Source organism: Stenella coeruleoalba (assembly GCF_951394435.1).
Source record: "Stenella coeruleoalba genome assembly, chromosome: 21".
Taxonomy (NCBI): Eukaryota; Metazoa; Chordata; class Mammalia; order Artiodactyla; family Delphinidae; genus Stenella; species Stenella coeruleoalba.
The window spans coordinates 19,925,668-19,948,153 of record NC_137167.1 but is presented as its reverse complement, the minus strand read 5'-3'; the positions used below and the strand labels follow the sequence as shown (position 1 = coordinate 19,948,153).

At 38.2% G+C, this 22,486-nt stretch overlaps 1 protein-coding gene across 9 annotated transcripts in view; it reads right to left on the bottom strand.

Moving 5' to 3' along the window:
- The window catches only part of LOC307179853 (uncharacterized protein), a 1,051,707-nt gene that overhangs the window by 713,888 nt on the left and 315,333 nt on the right, over nucleotides 1-22,486 (bottom strand). For all 9 annotated transcript variants that reach the window (XM_079909530.1, XM_079909531.1, XM_079909532.1 and 6 more), the window contains exon 5: nucleotides 5,958-6,024. The gene's annotated coding sequence lies outside the window, so the exon portion shown is untranslated. The remainder of the gene's footprint in view (nucleotides 1-5,957; nucleotides 6,025-22,486) is intronic.

Genomic DNA, 22,486 nt, shown 5'->3' with positions numbered 1-22,486 from the left:
TGTTTGTCATCACGTAGGGGAACTTCATCCCCATCCATATATGCTTGTCACCACTGGTCACACTTTTCTGTCCATGTTTCACCTGGTTTGTGGATCTCTTGGCTACCTCTGTGCAATAGATGGAGACACAGGATCTGATCGTACATTTCTGTGCCACCAATATCATGGGAAACTTCATGACTCTGCCTATGACACTGTCTGCCCAGACTCACTCTGCAGCCATCTCCTCTCCATCACCGCTTCATAGCTCTCTCCACGTGGATGTCCTCTCTGCTCTTAGATTTCACAAAGCTTCCTGAGGATTTGCAGAGCTATCCCTGGGATATAGAAAGTAAAGTTCTCTCTCTCTCTAGAGCTACCATTCTAACAGCAGCCCACTCTACCCCATCCAGAGGAACTTCTAGTCTTGGGGATAAAAGAAAAGTAATCCCTTTCTTCTCTTTGCTTACTGGAGTCCTTCCTGTTTCCCTAACATCACAGATATTTAGAAACTAAATTGAAGGAGACCAACTTCCTTACATTTTTTCACCCTGTCATATCCTGCAGCTGAGGCAAGGAGCACAGTCCATAGGCTCAGAATCAGCAAGGGTGAGGAGGAAAACGTATGGAAATAAATGGCTAAGTGTGTTCATTTCTGCTGCTGTTTATCACCAAAGATTGAAGTCAATGGAAAATGAGGGAGTAAAAGAGACCCATAGGAGGGGCATTTGGAATTCATCAAGCTATGAAAAATAGCACTTTCTTTTTTCTGTAGCTATACTGAATAACATGATGCAGAATAAGATTTTAAGCAAATATAAACAGTTTATCTTTAATATCATACCAGTGCTTTATTTCTCCCACTTATTCGCTGAACTTTTACAACCCTTTTCTCATATCCGGTGTGCCTTACCTGCAGACCCAGCCACTGTTACTGACTCAAACTTCAGGAGGCCAAAGGTGAAGCACTTGCTATTGATCTGTCCATTTAGCAACCTACTTGGGCATTGGAAATCCTCTTATAACAAAATAGAATATCGCTTAATTTAACTCGTACTCATCTCAATCACAAGAGAGTTACACTTTCAACAATAAGAAAATATTATGAACAAAATTCTAAATCTTTGAGTTTGTTCAAAAAGTATTATAAAAAATTGAACTGAATTTAAATTCTCCTTTTGTTGTCACAGAAACATTAATGACCTGCTAGTCTTGGGGGTGTTTAATATATCTTTGTTGGTAAGTTTATTTATGAAGGGGAGAACTGGAGTTTTCTGATGATGCTTTCTAGAATTTTGCAAATTATCTTAAAATATGATCTTCACTGTTGCCTGGAGGCCAAAGCAGGTTTTGCAGAGGCAAATTGAAAGCATGCTTTAAAGATTCACCTTGTGCCTACACATAACCACCTCTCAGAATGTCAGCTGGAAGACTGTGCCACGTTGTTAATTTGGAAGGAACAAATTTTCAACTAACTCCGCATTTATCTTGACAAATCCTTTGGGCATATTTTTAAAGGTGAAACTTGCACACTCCATGACTTTTTGTTCCCAGCGAGGGTTTTTGTGGTACTAATCATGAACTAAAGAACCTAATTATACAGTCCTCAGAGAGCCAGGAATCCTGCCCGAAGTTAGAGACAGAGTTGGAAGCAAAGTTCCGTTCATGCAGTTCCTACTTCTTCTGACTACTGGATTTTTACTTATTACCGAAGATTTATCATGTGCTAGATAATTTCACATTCATGGCTTTTCTAGTGCTCAATTTATCAAGGAGAGCAGTGCCACATCCTCCTGTATTTTATTGCAAATATCATCAGGGTAAGAAAGACAGGTTCTCTTTCTCCTGCAGTGACTTTGCTGCTAAATCATAATTTATAGCGATGCGTCTTTCTAGGGTTCAATTTTTAATGTTGTTTCCCTTTTTGGAATGTTTACATAACAGGAGAAAAGAGGGCATTACATATGAGTCGCATCCATATTATTGTGTTCTCTACTGAGAGGATGAAACCAGATAGCTGAAAAATATTCAGTGATTTCAGCAACTCACTTTGGACTTTTTTTTTTTTTTTTGAAGTTGTGCACTTTATCAAAGACAAGAAAAATGAGGAGAAAAGTGATGAGGGCTGAAGTCATGACTTTCACTTTTTCTAAGTTTAAAAAGTGAGGTGGCTAGTGATATTGTACATTGATTATATGGTACACAATCAGTTAGAATTGGGACCATATGGATTAGTGAAGGGCCATTATCCATCAGCAAATGAAGCTCTTTTTTTATGCTATTCCTTATTCTGTGAATATAGTTACTAAGAAAATCTATTTTACTTTACACAAGAGCAACAGATACTCTCACTTTTCCTGCAGAATAATGCTTGTTCTTTCTTAATACTTTTCTCCTCCCACACCTTCGTTTACTTGTAGAGGATTTACCTGTGCGAGGTGAGCACAGGCTGTAGTTAACTTCTGTATGGGACATTAACTTTGAAGACTCCCAGTTTCATTTCTATGAAACTTAATGTAGATTTTCCAAATAAGGCATTTTCAATAAGGGTGAATATTAGAGAGCAGTGATCTTTCCAAAAAAGTTCAAAATATCTCCTTCAAATGACTTTCTAGTGAATACCAGAAGGCAATGTGCTAAGAGTCACAAGTCAATGGAACAACACCTATTGTGTGACTTTCAACAAAGCACTTCATCTCTCTGGGCCTCTGGTGCCTCATCTGTAGCTTGAGGACAATTCTTATTCTCAAATTGTATGATTCCTTGCCTAACAATTTTCTGAACTTTGTTCAACTTTGTTGCAAAGAGCAACAAAATTGCATTATTTGTTTGGATTTGATAGCTCTTATTTTGATTAAAATAAAATGTGACTGTCAGAACCCCCATTTCAAAATCTTTGTCAAATTCATTTGGTCTTCTTTTGTCTGTACTTTATAAGTATAGATCTATAGTATTTGGACAATAGGACAACATTTTTGCAAAACTTCAGAGGTTTAAATAAGATGACAGTTTCATATCCTCAAGAACTGTGAATGGGTCAGCCTCTAGAATATTTATATAAATGCAGTGACTTTGTATTAGTTTGGCAAAGCTTTTAACATTGTATTAAAAAGTTAATAGCTGTTTGGAAGCATTCTAGAGATCAGTTATTATCTACTCACCCTGAGTTAGATACTTGTTTCACTCTAATGGTACCCTAAATTGCTCATTAAAAGCAATTTGAATCCTGAGGTAAAAATAAACTTGATATTACCATCTTATATAAGAAAAAGTTATAATAAAGACTAGATGACTCTAGGAGCACCCAATAGGTCATGGGCTAAATTTTTTAAAAAAGAGCCCAATAGATTAAATTAAGCTATAAAATACTCCTTCATTAGAAAAAGAAACACCTGATCTAGAACAATTCAATGTTTTCAAGCAACTTAATGAATAAATTAAATCAACAAAATGCAGAAGGCAGTTGTTGCAAAATGCCCCAAAGCATGCTTCGGGTAGGAAAGTGCTTGATATACAGAGCATACACTCAGTAAGTGTCAGCTCTCAGCAATACAGTTATTATTACAGAGCCTGAGGCACTTTCCTTCTGGAGAAGGTTTCACCACTGACAAATAGTCAATAATCATAGTTCTTACTTCTTGTCTGTTCTGCCTTGAGAAGAATTGACTAGTGAGAAAGATATTCCCCTTCCTCACAAACATAAATGAGGTGTAGTGTTCTGGATTTTGTGGTTCTGGTTGTTGTTTTAGTTTGTTTTTTTAATTTTTTGTTATTTTTTGATAAACACACGAGCTACTTAGTCCCCAAACCAGTGTTTTTTTCAGAGCCATTGGTGTCTGTCTTTAAAAGACCCTCTTCCTATTTAAAACCCAAACCAATTTTAAGTGTTAACACTAAGTACCATAGTATCCTCCTGTGGAATTACGTTCCTGTTGTCTCATCTAAGTTGTCATCCAAAACAGGAGGCAAAGGAAGTAGAAGCCTCCATAAAACTATGCATTTACTGTAATTAATCTATGCAAAACATCGTGTGTGTATATAGCTATATGTGTGTGTATCTATGTATGTGTACATACTCATACACACAAGATATGACTTCAATTTTTAAAAATTATATGTCTAAGAGATGGGAATATAGATTATTTTTAACATTAAACATTTGCTGCAAGGAGTATGTATTACTTCTATAAGCAGTATAAACAATGAGCGTTAAAATAAAGTATGTCTGGTGATGGTTGTACAATATGAATGTACTAAATACCATACCTCTGGATTGCACACTTAAAAATTGTTAAGATAATAAGTTTTATGTGTGTTTTATTGCAATAAAAATGATAATAATAATAAAGTATGTCTAATCTATGAAGAAAGAACAAGTAATAATCACCATTTGAGGGCAAGTACAATTCCCACAAGACCATCTGCCCCTTGTATACCGATTACCCCTGGACCCCAAATTGGGGCCTAGAGAGGGCATTATCCTGGAAGGTCTCTAAGGTACTCACAGGGCACGGATGAAAGTAGGATTTTCCCAGCTTGAGTCTGGCTACAAGGCCATTTGCAGAGAGTGTGTGTTGCTGAGAGAGTACAGTCTCTAGCTACAAAGCCAAAGTATGTTCATGTGACATAATTGGTGGAAGTGTGGAGGTGGGTCACCTAAAGGCATATATATTACCCAGAATTATTCACAGTTCATATCTGAGTATTCTTTCTACAAATCTGTGGTTGCACTGTACATATTGTTAAGGTCTTCTCACCATGCACACTTTCAATTCCATTAAATATTCTTCTAAATAGTAATTTTATAGCCACCTACAGATGTATCAAATTACTTAACAAATCCCTTATGTCTAATCCTTTAAGATTATTTCCAATTTTTCTCCATTATAAATAGCACTGCCATGAGCATCCTTACACAAGTATCTTTTTTTCCACTTTGTGGACAATGGCATTCTCCTACTTTTTTTTTTTTATTATTAATAAACTTTATGTTTTACAGCACTTTTGGGCTCACAGCAAAATTGAGTGGAAAGTACAGAGAGTTCCCATTTAGCCCCTGTCCCCACATATGCACAGCATCCCCTACTGTCAACATTCCATACCGCAGTGGTTTATTTGTTAACAATCCATGAACCTACACTGATCCATCACTATCACTCAAAGTCCATAGTTTTATATCAATGTTCATTCTTGAAATAGCTTTTTTTTATATCTAATATATCATCCTTAAGTTAAATCCCTTGAAGTGCAATTGCTGAGATTCAAAGGATATGAACATGAGACAAAACTTTACAAGTATATTTTGGGTGTCAGTTTCTCACTAAATTTAAGCCTGAAACATTCTTCCAACATGGCACAGTCATTTGCAGTCAGACAGACATGGATTCAAACGCCAGCTCTGGACTTCCTAGCATGCTGACCTTTTGTGCAACTTGGCTTCTAAACTTCAGTTCCTTCACACGAAAAATGGGGATAATTGCAGACACCTCAGATGATTATTGTGAGAACTGAATGAAATCACGTGTATAACCCACTTAGCACAGCTCCTAGTATCAGTATCTAATTTGCCAAGAATTTGCTTGAGGCCAAGCCTGCAAACTAAGCCAGTCAAAGTTCTGAAAGTCAGGGCTCTTTCCTGACCTTTTAATAAGATATACCACATGCAAAGCATCTATCTTCTCTCTAGAACACCCCCTTTGCTGTCAGAGATCATCAATGAAGATCCAGGCTCTCTAGTTAGGTACCCACATGACCAACCTACCTGCACAATCCACAGTATATTCAATGAGATGAGTTGGTCCTAATTGATCCTTACCTCCTCATCCTGGCCAGGATTTGCTGTGGGTAAAATATACTTCTTCCCTCCACTGACTTTGAGCTTAGCCACGTGACTTGCTTTGGCCAATGGGACGTGAGCTGATTTAAAGTATACCACGCCCACGCAGAGGCTCCAAATGAGCTCGTGAGGTTTCACTCACCTTCTTGTGCTCCTTCCTGCACCAGGAGAAAAGCGTGGCCCTGTGCCGATGCTCTTCCACTTGGGCCCTGGAAATGAAACGCACGTGGATCAGACCTGAATTCCACTGCAGCCAACCCACAAACCAACCTGGCAGAAATTAATCTTTGCTGTTGTAAGTTACAAGATTTGGGGGTCCGGGCTAGTTAATACCTGTGGTTGTTCATTTCTATCTGTGGAGGCATGCTTGCCTGCAGAACAGAGACATTGATGGGGAGCAAGGTACATCCTGAGGGGGCATACTTGTTCTGAGACATTTACCAAAAGAACAGCCACCACAATGACCCAGCCCTCCTTTCCTCATAATAAAGGCAAGGTACCACAGAGTGTTAGCAAAGAGAATATGGTCGAGAAACTAGAGCCAAAGTCCCAAGGTGGACAGGCTGGTAATGGAAGTCTGCCTTGTCTCACTTTGGTTATTTCTCTCCAGGGGTGATTTACAAGGTGATAAAGAACTTAAAGCTGCAAAAGGTACTCAGGCTGTGAAAACCCAGCTTTTTATGATCCCTTGTTCTTTACAGTACATGTTCTTTCATTAATCAAATGCTTATTCTATTAGAAGTCCCAAACCTTTAAGATGGTGGGACATTTCATTTTTATTGCTCTGAAGTGGCATTTTAAAATCCACATGCTCCCTGGCAGGCCGCTGGTGAGTGCTTAGTGTGCTAACTCTTTGCATCCTCTGTCCTCTTTGATGCTATCTATTTTGTAATAATATTTTAGACTTCAAAAAAACATTTTTTTTTTTTTTTTGCTTTTTGCTTCATGTCAATACTGGAATAGATGCTGAGAAAATGAGCTCAAACCCTTTTGTTCCATAGCCATGTATTTGAAATCTGGAGCAAGTCACTGATGTCATAATCAAGCACATGGGCTTACATGGTGTACCTCATCTCTTCTGGCCTAAGCTTCAGCTGGCTCTGTCTTATTGTCAGCTGGTAAAATTAGATGCTCCCATCCAGTCAGCCAGGAGCAAAGCCTGTTTGAGTCATTCTCTCCCTTGTCAAAGGTGGGTTTTATCCTGGAATCTCTTGCTGTGCATTTTCATGACTAAAGTGATTAATTTGTCATTTTCTAGCTTTCATTTTTAGACTGTTCTGAGTAATATATAATTATTCATAACTATCCATTTATAATTTGTAATCATTATATAACAGCCACCTCAAATCATTCCTTAGAAATAGATGGAATATGTATTAGATAAATAGAAAGATAAACTGATAGAGACATATATCAACGAATATGAATAACATTTTCACTAAATTATAATGCATAAATATTTCAGAGCCTTTAGAAGATGTTTCCAGACAACCCTGTCTTAATATTGCCTAGACTATAAAAGCAAAGATTAGGAAAATTTTTAAAGAAATGGCAGACTCCAAGCTGCTAGAACAGTATTTGATAAACAGATCTTACTGAGAGAAAGGAAAGAAGGAAAAAAGGAAGGAAGGGAGGGAGGGTGGGAGGGAAGGAAAGAGGGAGGGAGGGAAGAAAGGAGCACTGTTAATCTCTCTGAGAAACAGAAACTGGGAACAGAGGGACAACACTGACAACCATAGAATCCCTGCCTGTTCCATTTCCAGTGGGAACAGGAACCCACTCCTGATCAAGGTGCTGGCAGGGCCATGCTCCGTCTGAAGGCACTTAGTATTTTTCAGTGTGTCTTCACTTGTTTCTTCCTCTGTGCCTTCAAACAGGCACAGATCTCCCATGTTGGGGGGAAAAAATGTGTATTTGACAATCTTTCTTCCTTACATTTGCCTGTTTCTTTTACAACAAAACTTTTAATGTTTGCAAATCTGAGTTTACTCTACACTCTGCTGAAAATGGTTTGTCAAAGTTGGCAAGGCATCATGAATCCCAAATCTAGTGCTTCCTTATGTTCCCTTCCTTTGATCTCTCTATAAAATTTGACTCTAATTACTCCTTTATTCTTAAAAACCTTTGCTCTAATAACTATTTATTATCCTGCCCGTAAGGCCATCCCTGCTCAGTCTCCTCCACTGGCTCTCTCTCCTCCCTTCACCATCTAACTAAGGCATGGAGTCACAGTTGTGCGCCATCTCTCTACTCCTCTTTCCCTGTGAGCACTCACTGGTTTTCATGTTAAATATGGGGATGATCTTAAAACATCAGTCTCTAACACAGACCTCATGCCTATATTTCATTGTCTGTAGTAAATTTCCTCTGGGATGGACAAGTGCATCTGTTTAACCTCTAGTTGCTATTCCCCAAACATTTACTGTGTGCCTCTTGTCAGACCGATCAAAGCATTTTCCTTTCTATTCCAACTGCCCCAATCTTAATCCAGCCCCCTATCGCCACACATGTGGACTATTATAGTCTCTTCCCCTTAGGTAGCCTGAGCTCAGTCTCTTCCTCCTCTGCTCTACCATGAAGACCAGAGGCTGCAAACCAACTGCAGGCTTAGAATCAACTCTGGTGCCTATGGTGCTTTATTTTTTATTTTAAAGCATATGCCTGGTCCCTACACATAAATATTCTAATCTAGTAGGTCTTTGGTGGGGCACCAAATTTTTTATTTAAAAAAAACAGGTTGTATTAGTTTCCCAGGGCTATGGTAATGAAGTATCACAAACTGGGTGGCTTAGAACAACAGTAATGTGTTATTGTTTCACGGTTCTGGAGGCTGGAAGTCTGTTGCCAGGGCCATGCTCCCTCTAAGGGCACTAGGGAGAGATCTGTTCCAAATCTCTCTCGCGGCTTCTGGTAGCCTCAGGCATTCCTTGCTTGAGATGATCATCTTCTCCCTGTGTCTTCCCATCATCTTCCCTCTATGTGTGTCTGTCTCTGTGTCCAGATTTCCTTTTCTTATAAGGACATCAGTCACAGTGAACTAAGGCCCACTCTAATGGCCTCGTTTTAACATGATTACTTCTGTAAAGAACCTATTTCCAAATAAGGTCACATTCTGAAGTACTGGAGATATCTTTCTTTTGCGGGGGGGACGCAATTCAACACATAACATAAGTAATCCTTACCACAGCATAGATTTGTAAACCATTTATATAATCGGGACATTATAGTCATCCCTCACTATTCACAGGGGATCGGTTCCAGGACCCCCCCAGACACCAAAATCTGTGGATGCTCAAGTCCGTTATATAAAATGTCATAATATTTGCACATAAACTATGACACATCCTCCCGTATACTTGAAATCACCTCTAGATTATTTATAAAACTTAATACAATGCAAATACCATGTATTTGCGTTTTGGAATTTTTTATCAAATAGTTTTGATCCTCAGTTGGTTGAACCCATGGATGCAGAACCTGCAGATACAGAGCCCCGACTGGACATCCCACAAGCCAAATGTCCTGCCTGTTTTTAGAAATAAAGTTGTATGGGGACACAGCCGCACGTATTTGATTGTGTTTTATCTGTGGCTGCTCTCATGCTATAACAGCAGAGTTACTATTTGCAACTGAGGCTGCATGGCCTGCGCAGCCTAAAATAGTTACAGAAAAAGGCTGCAGGCTCCGGCTCTACACCACTGCTGCCCAAAGTGAGGGCAAGTAACACTGATGGAAGTGGAGATGATTTTATGTGGCACCCGTATATGGAACCAAATAATATCTAATCATATAGTGAGACATGTATTCCCTTTTTAATTTTCTTTCTATTACGGTTACATGAAGGAGAATATTTGTTTTGTTATAGATCCTTATTACCTTTTTAATACTTATTTATCTTTATAACCAAAAGAGAACAGACTTCAGACTTAGAAACTTGGGAAGAAAACAGTACTGACCTAGAATTCAACATTTTTTCTTGGATTTATTTTATTATGTTTATTTCAACTAATGACAAGTGGTATTTATTTTTCAAGTATAGTAGTGATGTAATTTCCTTTTAAAATAGACCATTTAAGTAGAAAAATCATTTAAGGAAAAAGATGAAGTAATATATAGTAAAAGTGGTACTCAAATGTAGAAAGAAAAAATCCCAAAGGTATTCACTAATGGCTACAGTTTTAGAAATACTGCTGCTGTCTAACGTCATATCACCTGCATGATGTCAATACCCTGTTCTAACTCCTTCAGTGGGTTTCCTCTTCACTCCAGTATTCAAGGCCATTTGCAATCTGTTCCCACCCGATGTCTACAATTTTAGCCAACCACTGCCTGCACTGGACATAAACCACCCATGAGCCAGGCTCTCTGGTCTCCCTTCTAAGCCACTGATCACATCTTTGCCTTTTCATCTCTGAGTCAACTCAAACACTTTTCCCAGAATTTAATACTATTTTTCCCATCTCTTGTGTTCTGCTCTTTTGTGTCTTGCCTATGCCACATCCTATCCATTTCCTACTTGCTGGGTGACAATGTAACCAATGGTGTGACTTCCTCACAGACTTCTAATTGCACTTCACTGTCTCTTCAATACAAACTGGCTTTTTTTTTTTTTTTTTTTTTTTTTGGTATGTGGGCCTCTCACTGCTGTGGCCTCTCCCGTTGCGGAGCACAGGCTCGGGATGCGCAGGCTCAGCGGCCATGGCTCACGGGCCCAGCCGCTCCGCGGCATGTGGGATCCTCCCGGACTGGGGCACGAACCCGCGTCCCCTGCATCGGCAGGTGGACTCTCAACCACTGCGCCACCAGGGAAGCCCCAAACTGGCTTTTGATTCATTTACTAGATATTTACAAAGCACCTACTGAGTATGAACCTTATCCTAGATGCTAGGAATCCAACAGTACACAAGACAGATGTGACCCCTGCCCTCACTAGGCTTATAGTCATTGGAGGAGGAGGGACAAACAAAGCACCACAGTGATTAAAAGCTGGGTATCCTGAAAGGGGGTGTGGGGGGAGTGGGAGCCTATAGCCAGGAGGTCTTACCTACATGAGAAAACTAGATCAGCCTCCTCAAGGAAGTGAGAACTGAAGGATGAACAGCAGTCAGCCTGGTAAATGAGAAGAGTGGGGGAAAGGACAGGGGGTTGAGGTAGAGGGCGTGAGAGGGGTTGAGGGGAGAATGGCAGAAGAGGTGAAAGCAAATTTCAAGGACAGGAGATGCGAGAGAGCATGGGAGGAGCTGTAGAAAGGACATGGCAAAGAGGGTAAGAGGTTATACAGCATGTAATGATACTGAAGAGAGTGAAACAATTTCTGCAAGGTCCATACTCGCTGTGGTGCTGAACTCTGGAGTTCATGGAAATGCACTAATAGATCTAAGCCAGGCAGTGGTGTGGGCGTGTTTTATTTTAAAAAATGCACTCTAGGGACTTCCCTGGTGATGCAGTGGTTAAGAACCCGCCTGCCAAAGCAGGGGACACGGGTTCGAGCCCTGGTCCGGGAAGATCCCACATGCCGCGGAGCAACTAAGCCATGCGCCACAACTACTGAGCCTGCACTCTAGAGTCTGCGAGCCACAACTGCTGAAGCCCGCGCGCCTAGAGCCCGTGCTCCACAGCAAGAGAAGCCACCGCAATGAGAAGCCCGTGCACCGCAACAAAGAGTAGCCCCTGCTGACCGCAACTAGAGAAAGCCCGCACGCAGCAACACGAAGACCCAACTCAGCCAAAATATATATAAATAAATTAATAAATTTTTTTTAAAAAAGAAAGAAAATACACTCTAACCTCGGTACATAGAAAGGATTGAAGAAAGACAGGAGGCAGACCAGCCAGGAGCCTGCTGCATCAAACAAAGGATGATGACATCTGGGAGAGGAAGTGGCATTGGAAATGGGTGTGGGGAGCGGGATTTGAGAGGTATTTAGAAAGAAGCCACAAGGTTGTATGTGTGGAGTGAGGGAGAGGGAAGGATCCCAGAAAGTCCCTGGACTCTGGCTGGGACAACCTGGTGGGTGATTATGCCATTTACTATGACAAGGAACATAAAAGGAGGAACAAAAGCTAGGTGGGAGGGTTGGAGGGAGGTGTTGGGAGGGTATGAGAAACTGTGAAAAGCATTGTGCCTTTTAGGCTTCAAGCAGCTGTGAGCTCCCCATGTGATGATGGTGCCATGGGTGCAGCTGGACTTGCCATCTAAGGCTCAGGAAAGATACAGACCTGGGAATTATGCACATCAGAGAGCTTTGAAGTCTCGGTCACTTTTGTGAACCTGATGAAAGCTGTGGACATACACATTGATTTTAGGGTAGTCCCAGGCCCCTGAAGTCTATGCATGGACCCTAATAAGCGCTATGATGTTTGATAATAGAAGCTGCAGGATTGGATGAGACAATCCAGGAAGAGAATAGAGCCCATAATTTAAGGCAGAGCCCTAAGGAACCCCAACACTTAAGAGGCGCTTCCAGTAGAGGGAAGAGAAGAAGCATATTAAAAAAGATAGCCTAAGAAATGGGAGGAAAACTTTTTTCAAATGCAGCATCTGAGAGGAGAAAAGGTGTTTTCTAATCAGTATCATTCTGCCTGTTCTTTCTGTATAACACATCTGCAGGTTCTTTAAAGGCAAGGGCCTATACTTCTTTTGTAATCCTGGTACCTAATAATTGATTCTCATATGGCAAACAATTAATACACAGTATCTTGAACTAAGTTCACAAATAATGAGGAATTAGTAGGCTGAGCTTGCTGTTACTTCAAAATAGTAAAGCAACTAATCAACTAACCTATGGAATAAACACTATGAGGAAACTATGGGATAGTTAACTGAAGTAGCCTAGAACGTAATCTGTCCTAAATACATACTTGTGAAATTTGCACGTGAAGCCACTCATGGAATAATATGAACTGCATCTATTCTAGCAAAGACTGATACTGACTACACAGAACACTCACCGTGCAGCCAAACAGTCGCTGGGCCAGGAATCAGGAGAGATGCATTCCAGGCCCAGTTCTGCCGCTCCGTAACTGGATTACTGTGGGCAGATCTCTGCACTTGCCTGCGTCTAGGGTTCAAGTTCTGAAGTTCAGTATTGTCCATTCTATGCCTTTAATGTGGAACATTAGAGATTCCACAGATGCTCAGACAGATGGGTGCCGAGAGCAAATGATCTATAAATTCTATTTGACAATGCACCCCTTACACGTTGCAGAACAAAATGTATTGTTACCAAACTTTGCAAAGCTGCCAACATGTTATTAGGTATACAAAAGATGGATTCTTTCTTTTCTGAGTAGTGTTTCTTCTGATTATTTTAGCCAATGAGTAATTTCTAAGAGTGGGTGACGGTGATTAATTGACAAATGGTTCTAATCTATTATCTAACACCACTCTACTACTAATGGAAAGGGGGAAATGAGTAAATTCCTTGCTGATCTAAACCTAGCATAAATAATAATTAATTTTCTTTATAAAAACCTAAGTTCACCGAATATATTGAGAGAATAAGCAGGAAAATAAAACATGACCTTAACAACAAACAGATGGCATCCTCCTTTCTGTGATTATGTACACTTTTGAAGTTTTAGAGAAACCCCACAACACTCATGCTTTCGATTATTTCTCCAGCTAACAGAGGCAGACACCCATGTATCTTTTCTTTATAACTGATTGCTCTTCCAGTCCAGTTCATGTGCCTGAGTTGGAGATTCACCTCCGTGAAAGAAAGAGAAATAAACTTCAGCAACCTCTTGACTTGGCATCCCAAGAAATTTAAATCATTATTTGGCTAGGTCCCTGCTCCCACTGTCTTTTCTTCAGGGAAAAACAGGGAAAGAGAATGCAAAGAGACTGGATCCAATTAAACCAACTTTTTGTCTTCGTTCTATATTGGAAAAATTTACTGCACTGGTAAATATTAAGTACACATGGACTTTTCTTTTCACTCTTCCTTGTTATCTTCTTGGCTGTATCTTTTCAGTCTAAACCAAGAGAACACCCATAGATAGAGACTGGGCATGTTTATTATCCTTGCACAAAGCATTCTAATTGTGCATATTAGCTGCTGAGGTTTTCCTGAAAGTGGAGAAAAAGAAAATAATACTACTATAATTTGAAATATGTAAAAAATTTCAAAGAGCTTAGTAAGAAAAATGTCAGTTAGGTTCATTTATTTGTTCATTCAAAAAATATTTATGAAGTGACTCCTATGTCCTGGTACTTTTCTAAGGACAGAGCTAACATCTCAATAGCTTAGCCTCATATGTCAGCTTGTTACCCTCTGCACTGATGCTATGTTTTAGGGTATATGACTTGACCAACAGTGTTCTTTTTTAAGATCTTTTTTGATGTGGACCATTTTAGTCTTTACTGAATTTATTACAATATTGCTTCTGTTTTATGTTTTGGTTTTTTTGGCTGTGAGGCATGTGGGATCTTAGCTCCCCAACCAGGGATCGAACCCACACCCCCTGCATTGGAAGGCGAAGTCTTAACCACTGGACCGCCAGGGAAGTCCCAACCAATAGTGTTTTCATGAAGTATACATAATTAGATTCTTCTGGGGTTTTTTATTAAAGTGTATTTGATTTACAGTATTATTAATATATTAGTTTCAGGTGTTCAACATAGTGATTCAATGTTTTTACAGGTTATACTCCATTTATAGTTATCATAAAATATTGGCTATATTCCCTGTGCTGTACAATATATCCCTGTATATTATTTATTTTATATATAGTAGTTTGTACCTCTTAACGATTCTTCTGGAGGTAACTAAAAATGCCATTTGGAAATCTCAATTAAGCAACACATGACAAATATACGTCAAGACTTCTGTTTAATTTGACAGTTGTTGAAGTTTGCTACATACAAGTGTCTCTGAGTACCTGGCCTGGGAGTCTCTGCAAGGCAGTCCCATGTCCCTTACCTCTGTACACTCCATCACCCTGCACAGCTCCCAGTACATGGGAGGTTTTCAACACATGAAGCTATTAAAACTTAATATTTTGTATTATGACTCCACAGCTGTCAGCTTACTTAAAGTAGTTTGAAAGAGTGAAGTTCCAAACAATTAAAAGAGTAAAAGTTCACCTCTTTTTTTAAAGCAATGTCCCATCAAGAGAGCATCCTTGTGTGGCTGTGGCAGGGGCCTCTTACAGAGGTCCTCACGTTGTGTATGTGTGTTGGGGGCTGAGGTCGTCTGTGGCACAGAAGTCACCCAGAGGGGGCTTCTAAAGTGCACACGCTCAGACCCAGTCTCAGTCTTCCTGAACCAGACCTCAGGTGTGTGGAGGGGACGGGGGTGGGGATGGATGCTCAGGGAGGGCTGGGTCATAGATAATTTTTTAAAGCTTTCCTGTTACTTCACCCTCCCCACTCCCTCCTTTACCCTGCCCTACCCCTTCCATCCCTCTGTGTAATCCACTGACTCTTCTAGGGTAGTAACCCTTACAACATTTGGATTTTAAAATGTGTGAAAAAAGCTAGGAAGCAACCCAGAATTAAGAGGCATGCATTAGAGGGAGAAGGCTTTGTATTTCAGACACCCTTTTCAGTAGACAAAAAGTCACCAAGCGAACAATGGGAAGCTGGACTATGGTCTCCCCTTTGATTTTCAAATGGATGATTTAATAGAGTGCTTCCTGCGAGGATGTAGAGAGCAGTCTCCTGATTCATTAGCAATAATGGAATAAGCAGCCATTAATTAGAGGGAGATTAGTTTAAACAAAAGGGGATTAAAGTTAGATTCATTTATTATCCTTTCCACTGTTAGTACTATGGAACCCTGTTGTGGGAGGATAAGGACAAGAGAGTTGGTGATTGTGCAGAATAGGAATCAATTAACAAATATATTATATGCCTGCTCTGTGTAAGTATTGCTCTGTATAAGATATAGAGAAAGATAAGTTATGATAGAACAGAACACACACATAGAGAGATAGAAAGAAAGATGAGACAGACAGAGACTGAGAGAGATCTAGAGTCTACAATTTTCTTCCTTTGGTATAGAACTATGTATTTTTTTCTTTAAACTGAGTTATAACCTCTCCCCTCAAACACAGAGCTTATCTAGAATCATTTTTTCCCTGCCCTTTAAATCAGTAAGGTCTCTGGGGACAGCTTGTGAACTATTAGATTTGACCCAATTATTTGCATACAGCATAGCATAACGGTTCCCAATCCTATTAGGTCAAGGCCCCCTTTAAAAAATGTAATACCCTGAAATGAAATTCTTTGATAATATAATCTACCTGACACCTAATTTATTAAAAATCTTTAAATTTATTTTCTTTTAAATATATTAAAATTTTTTTAAGTCAAGCATTGGTAGTATGGTAGTAAACGTAGGTGCTTTCCAAACTTAAAAAATTAATATAATGCCGTAATAGTAATATAGAAAAGAAATAAAAGCAAGTAAAAAATAAAAAGCACTTTAGGGATAACTAGTATGCATTTCATTTTCTTCATTCTTTTCCTTTGTCATATAAAATAGGTAATTTTTAGATAACTCATCCTAAAATGGTGAATAGATTACCTCTTTTAAAAGAAATACTTTCACATAATCATAACGAGAGAATCATAACCAGAGAATCAGATGATCACAGTTTCTGCACCAGTGATTCCTAACCTTTGCTGGGACAGACTCCTATAATCACCTGAATGACCCAAGAAAAATGTATAAATGCACAAAAGCACTTGTACACAAACACTTCCTATGTTCTATGACCCCAGAAATCATCTGTGACCCTGATTAAGATCCCTCTGGTATCCCAATGATGAAAAGTTCAGCACCATTTTCAAATGAAAATATTCTAGACTCACTGTCCACCTCTGGATGCCAGTTGTCTTATCAGTAAATTCCATACTTATTCAGGTGTTTATCAGTCAAGGTTTAATTTATGTTTTCATAATGTCTCTACACAAGCAGAACATTAAAGAATCATCTACTGCCCACATTTTTGAAAACCATTATAAAATTATGATGATTACATGAGCATACCAAGATACAGTAAATCCTTCTCATCCTGGTTCACTTTATGCAAAATTTGAGTAGAAACAGATTTATTTTATATCTTGTCCTCAAGTGTAAGAATTTTAGATAATTGTGAGTTGCTCCAAATTCCACCATGTCCTATCACTGAATAGCTTTCCAGAGGGAAGAAAGCTCTGGTCACCCATCTTTGCCTTCACTCTCTCTATTACCATTCACCTATTTAGTTATACATCATCTTTAATTTTATTTCATTTCACTTCATTGCATTTTATTGTATGTTTATCTTTAGCACTTACACAGGGCTTAGCATGTGCCAGGAACTGTTTCAAGCACTTTACCAATACTAATTCACCTAATTCCTTCTAACAACTTGATCAGATCATTGAAATTATTACCTTTAAAGATGAAGCTACAGAGACACAGAGAGGTTATAAATAACTTGCCCAAAGTCACAGGGAAAGTTACTGGTAAAGCTGTTACTGGAGGCCAATTAGTCTAGCTCCAGAGTCAGTCATTAAAATCTGTCATCTTTTCCTTTTTTTGTTATGTGTGTTTTCATGTACTGCCTATATGGCCCCCAAAATCTTAACCAGGAAGTGAATTCTGGGTGTTGTTTAACACGGAAAATGTCATGCTGCTCGATAGATCCCTTTTCACCTTGGATCTAAACATGAAACCATCTTCCTGCCAAACAGGATTTAAGATGTCAATCCAATCACCACTGAATAGAATATGCACATGGTGACCAAGAAAATGCAAATACCAAGGAGAATACAAGACTAAAACCTTGAAGTAAGAGATATGGAAAACTGTAGCAACAAGAACTCAGACAGTATGACACTTAGGAAGCATAATGGAGAAAAGCTCCTATGGAAATAACTGATTAAAAAGACTCACGACTTTAAAACACTGCTTTGAATATGTGCATATGCAATAGACCTTCTCATGAGACTTGACTGATTTGCTACAGCATTGTAAAGATACAGAAAGATATCAATATGTTACCATCTTTCTTTCTTGAAAAGAACTTAGAAAGCATGTTCAGGAGAATGAGATCTTCTTGCAGTGCAATGTAAATAGATTCAGTGGATTGTGAGTGCTAAAATACCTGTGCTTGGAAGTTAGTACTGCATTCAAACAAATCTAGGAGAGTAGAGATTCATAGGCTGAAGGAAGAAAACGTTATAAAAGAATTATTTTCCCAGTAATAGTCCACAAATATCCCTTCCTCCTCCTTCAGTACCCATTCAACAATGCCTTGTCATTATTATAAAGTCACCTCAAGATTAAAAAAAAAAAATGGAAATTGAACTTCTGGATTTATTTTTTTAATGGCAGCTTACTGATTACCAATCTCCTACACAACCTTCCTCTCTCCACCCCCAATTAAGAAAATCATTAAATCCACAAGGACAGAAAATACAACCATACATAACCCATGCCTTTGACATAACTAAGAAGCTAATCACTTTGATCTTTAAATTACCTATAATTCCATCAGAATCTCACCCAATGCCGCAATCCTTCATGAAAAAATAATTGAGTAAAGTGATGAACTTAGACAAAGCACAGACGATGTCACCCTCAGAAGGAGAAAGTCCAGCATCAAGTGTCAAAATACAGATACTTCACAGCACTGGAGACAAGGAAGGAGATTAAAAATTTGCAGGACCAAAGGTGGCAGTCTAGTTTTGCATCTAGGAGGATAATTAGATACAAGGAAGAGGTGGCACCCCTTCGGAAATGAGGCAGTGAAGGAAAGAAGAAAATAAAGGAAAATTGAGTACCTTGAAGAAACAAAACAGAGAGAAGAAACACCTAACCCTCACCTATTCCTCCACAATTGTCCATTAAAACTGCACAGAAGAGGGCAAAACTGACAGAAAAGAGTGTATTGAACTATAAATCCTATAAGCAAAATAAGTAGGATTAGAAAAAACAAACCACATCCATTTAAAACTACTGTAAAAAAAATAGAAAAGGTAAGTCAAACCATCTCCACTGATAACTGCCCTCCCATTAAAAACACACATACACAAAACTAAATAGAACTAATACAAGACTCTGAAGTGAATTAAATATCCTCAAACAAGTATTTTAGAATAAGAAAAAACACTTTCAATACAAAACCAAAACCAGAAAAGGGCTAAAAAAGGGATAGATTTTGTATATAGTTTTGTTGATTAAATTCAGTATAAAAAATAGAAGAAAAGGAGGCATCAGGATGAAAAACTGATCTATCAAATATTAAAATATACTGTAAAGCATCTAAAATTAAAATAGTGTGGAACTGGCATACGAAAAACTCCATGGGATAAATAGAGAGTCAAGAAATAGACCCAACTATTATGGAAATCTAATACACTATAATGGTGGTACTCAAATCACTGGAGCAAAGACGGTCTTTTTACTAAATGGTGTTGGGGCAACTGAGTAGTCATTTAGAAAATGATATAATTAGATCAATTCCTCACACTATATATAAGAATAAAATCCAAATGTATCAGAGATCTAAAGGTAACAAATGAAATTATATAAGTACTAAAAAACACAGTTAAATTTCTTTTTTAACTTTTTTCTTATTGTGGTAAATACACATAACATAAAATTAATCATTAAGTGCACAATTTAGTGGCATTAAGTACATTCATAATGTTGTGCAATCATCACCACAATATATTTCCAGAACGTTTTCATTACCTTCCACAGAAACTCTGGACCCATTACCTGGGACTAGGGAGAGATTTCTAACTCTTACTGAAATCCAGATGCAATGAAATACTTTCAATTACTTAACAATAAAAAATTTGCATGACAAAATCAAAAGATAAATAAACGAGGATAAAATATGTTAACATAATCACAGATAAAGTGTTAATCCTCCTAATATACAAAGAACTTTTAAAATTAAGAGAAAATGACCAGAAATTCTATAGAAAATGGGTAAAAGACAAGAAAAGATAATTTTCAAAGATATATAAAAATAGTCTGAAAACATATGGAGATGGAAAGATTTTTTCAACCTCCCTTATAAGAGAAATGTGATAAAATTTAAAACTAATACAGAAAGACAACCTCTAAGACCACAGAAGGGATCCCTGGACCAGCAATAGATCTTCTTCGAATGATAGAGAAGGGGCAGGCCAGTTGGCAGTGCCATTTACCCAGGGTCTGAGCCTGTAAAGGCTAAGGTCTGCCAGTATCAGGGAGTCAAAAGACTCCATAGAAAAACAATCAATTCATCATTGTAATTCTCACAAATAATATGTTCTGGATTTCACATTATTTCTCCCTTGTTTACAAAAATAATTGTGAGCTGCTTTGTAGATGGTGGGGTGGAGAGGTATAAAAGGAATATATATGTGCAAATGCATTTGCATATACTTTTTATTAAAGATCATGTTTTTTGACCCATTATAGGTCCACAGCAAAGTCTAAAGGAAGGTGCAAACATTTCTCATACAGCTCCACCCCCATGCACATATAGCCTCCCTTATTATTAACACCCTGTACCAGAGTGATACATTTGTTACAACTGATGAACCTACCCTGATACATCCTTATAACTCAAATTCCATAGTTTACATTAGAGTTCACTCTTAGTGTTGTGCAGTCTGTGGATTTGGACAATTCTGTAATGGTATGTATCTATCAGTATAATATCAGAATATTTTCACTTCCCTAAAAATCCTCTGTGCTCTGTTTTCTCATCCCTCCCTCCCTACAACCCCTGGCAAATATTGATCTTTTTACTCTCTTCATAGTGTTGCCTTTTCCAGAATGTCTTATCGTTGGAATCAGTATGTAGCCATCTTAGATTGACTTCTTTTACTTAGTAATATGCATCTATGGTTCCTCCATGTCTTTTCATGGCTTGATAGCTTATTTCGTTTTAGAACTGAATAATGTTCCATTGTCTGAACATACTACAGTTTATTTATCCATTCACCTACCGAAAAATATCTTGGTTGCTTCCAAGTTTGGGCAATTATGAATAAAGCTGCTATAAACATTCGTGTGCAGATTTTTGTGTGAACATATGTTTTCAGTGCCTTTGGGTAAATACCAAGGAGCATGATTCCTGGCTCACATTGTAAGAATATGCTTAGTTTTGTAAGAAATTGCCAAACTCTCTTCCAAAATGCTTTACCAATTTGCATTCCCATCAGCAATGTGTAAGAGTTTCTGTTGCTCCACATCCTCCCAGCACTGGGCGTTGTCAGTATTTTGGATTTTGGCCATTCCAACAGGTGTGTAGTGGTATTCCATTGTTGTTTTAATTTGCATTTCCCTGATGACATGATATGAAGAATCTTTTCGTATATTGATTTACCATCTGAACATCTCCTGTGTCTGTTAAGGTCGTTATTAGCCTATTTTTTTAATTGGGCTATTTGGTTTTTTTATTGCTGAGTTTTAAGACTTCTTTGTCTATATTGGAGAACAGTGCTTTATCAGATATGTCTTTTGCAAATATTTTCTTCCAGTCTGTGGCTTGTCTTCTCATTCTCTTAAGATTCTTATCTTTCACAGAGCAGAAGTTTTCAATTTTAATAAAATCCAGCTTATCAATTACCTTTTTAATGGATCATGCCTTTGGTGTTATATCTAAAAGCCCATACCCAACACCATCTAGGTTTTCTCCTGCATTATCCTCTAGGAGTTTTATTTTTTGCATTTTACATTTAGGTCTGTGGTCCATTTTGAGTTAATTTTTGTGAGAGGTGTAAAGTCAGTATCTAGACTCTTTTTTTTTTTTTTTGCATGTGGATGTCCAGTTGTACCAGCACCACGTATCTAAAAGACTATCTTTGCTCCATTACATTGCCTTTTCTCCTTTGTCAAAGATGAGTTGACTATATTTATGTGGGTCTATTTCTAGGCTCTCTACTCTTTTCCATTGATCTATCTATCTATTCTTTCACTGATAGTGCACTGTCTTGATTACTGAAACCTCACAGTAAGTCCTGAAGTTGGGTAGTGTTAGTCGTCCAACTTTGTTCTCCTTCAATATTGTGTTGGCTATTCTGGCACATATATTTTTAATTAAAAGTATGTATCTCTCTTTGATCTTCAAACATTCAAGTTGAAGCACTTAAAGGGTAATATAGGTAGAGCGTATTAAAAGATACAAAGAAAGTTTACAGCAACTTATCCTTTATGCCCTGGCATCTGTTTAGTAAATGTAAACTTCTTATTGAGTAGCATATTCATCTAGAGAAATGTACAAATTGTAAGTACTACAGCTTAATGAATTTGCACAAAGCAAATGCATCCATCTAACCAGCACCCTGATCAAAAAACAGAGAACCCCAGCAGCCTCCCTTGGTCACTTCCCAGTCATTATTCCAACTAACGGTAATTACTATCCTGAATCTCAAACACCATAGATTAGTTTTGCTTTTTTCTTAACTTAAAAATGCATACATCATACTGTATTTATCCTTACACTTGCTTCTTGTGTTTAGCAGTATGTTTGCAAGACTCATTCATGTTGTAGCTTATAGTTGTAGTTAGTTTACTCTTATTGATGTACCGTAGTCCAACTTTTTCATCCTTTCTACTGCTGATGGGCATTGAGTAGTTTCTAGTTTGGGAATATCACAAATAGGGCTGTTATGAACATTTTAATAATGTCTTTTAGTGAACACATAAATATATTTCTATTGGGAATATGTCT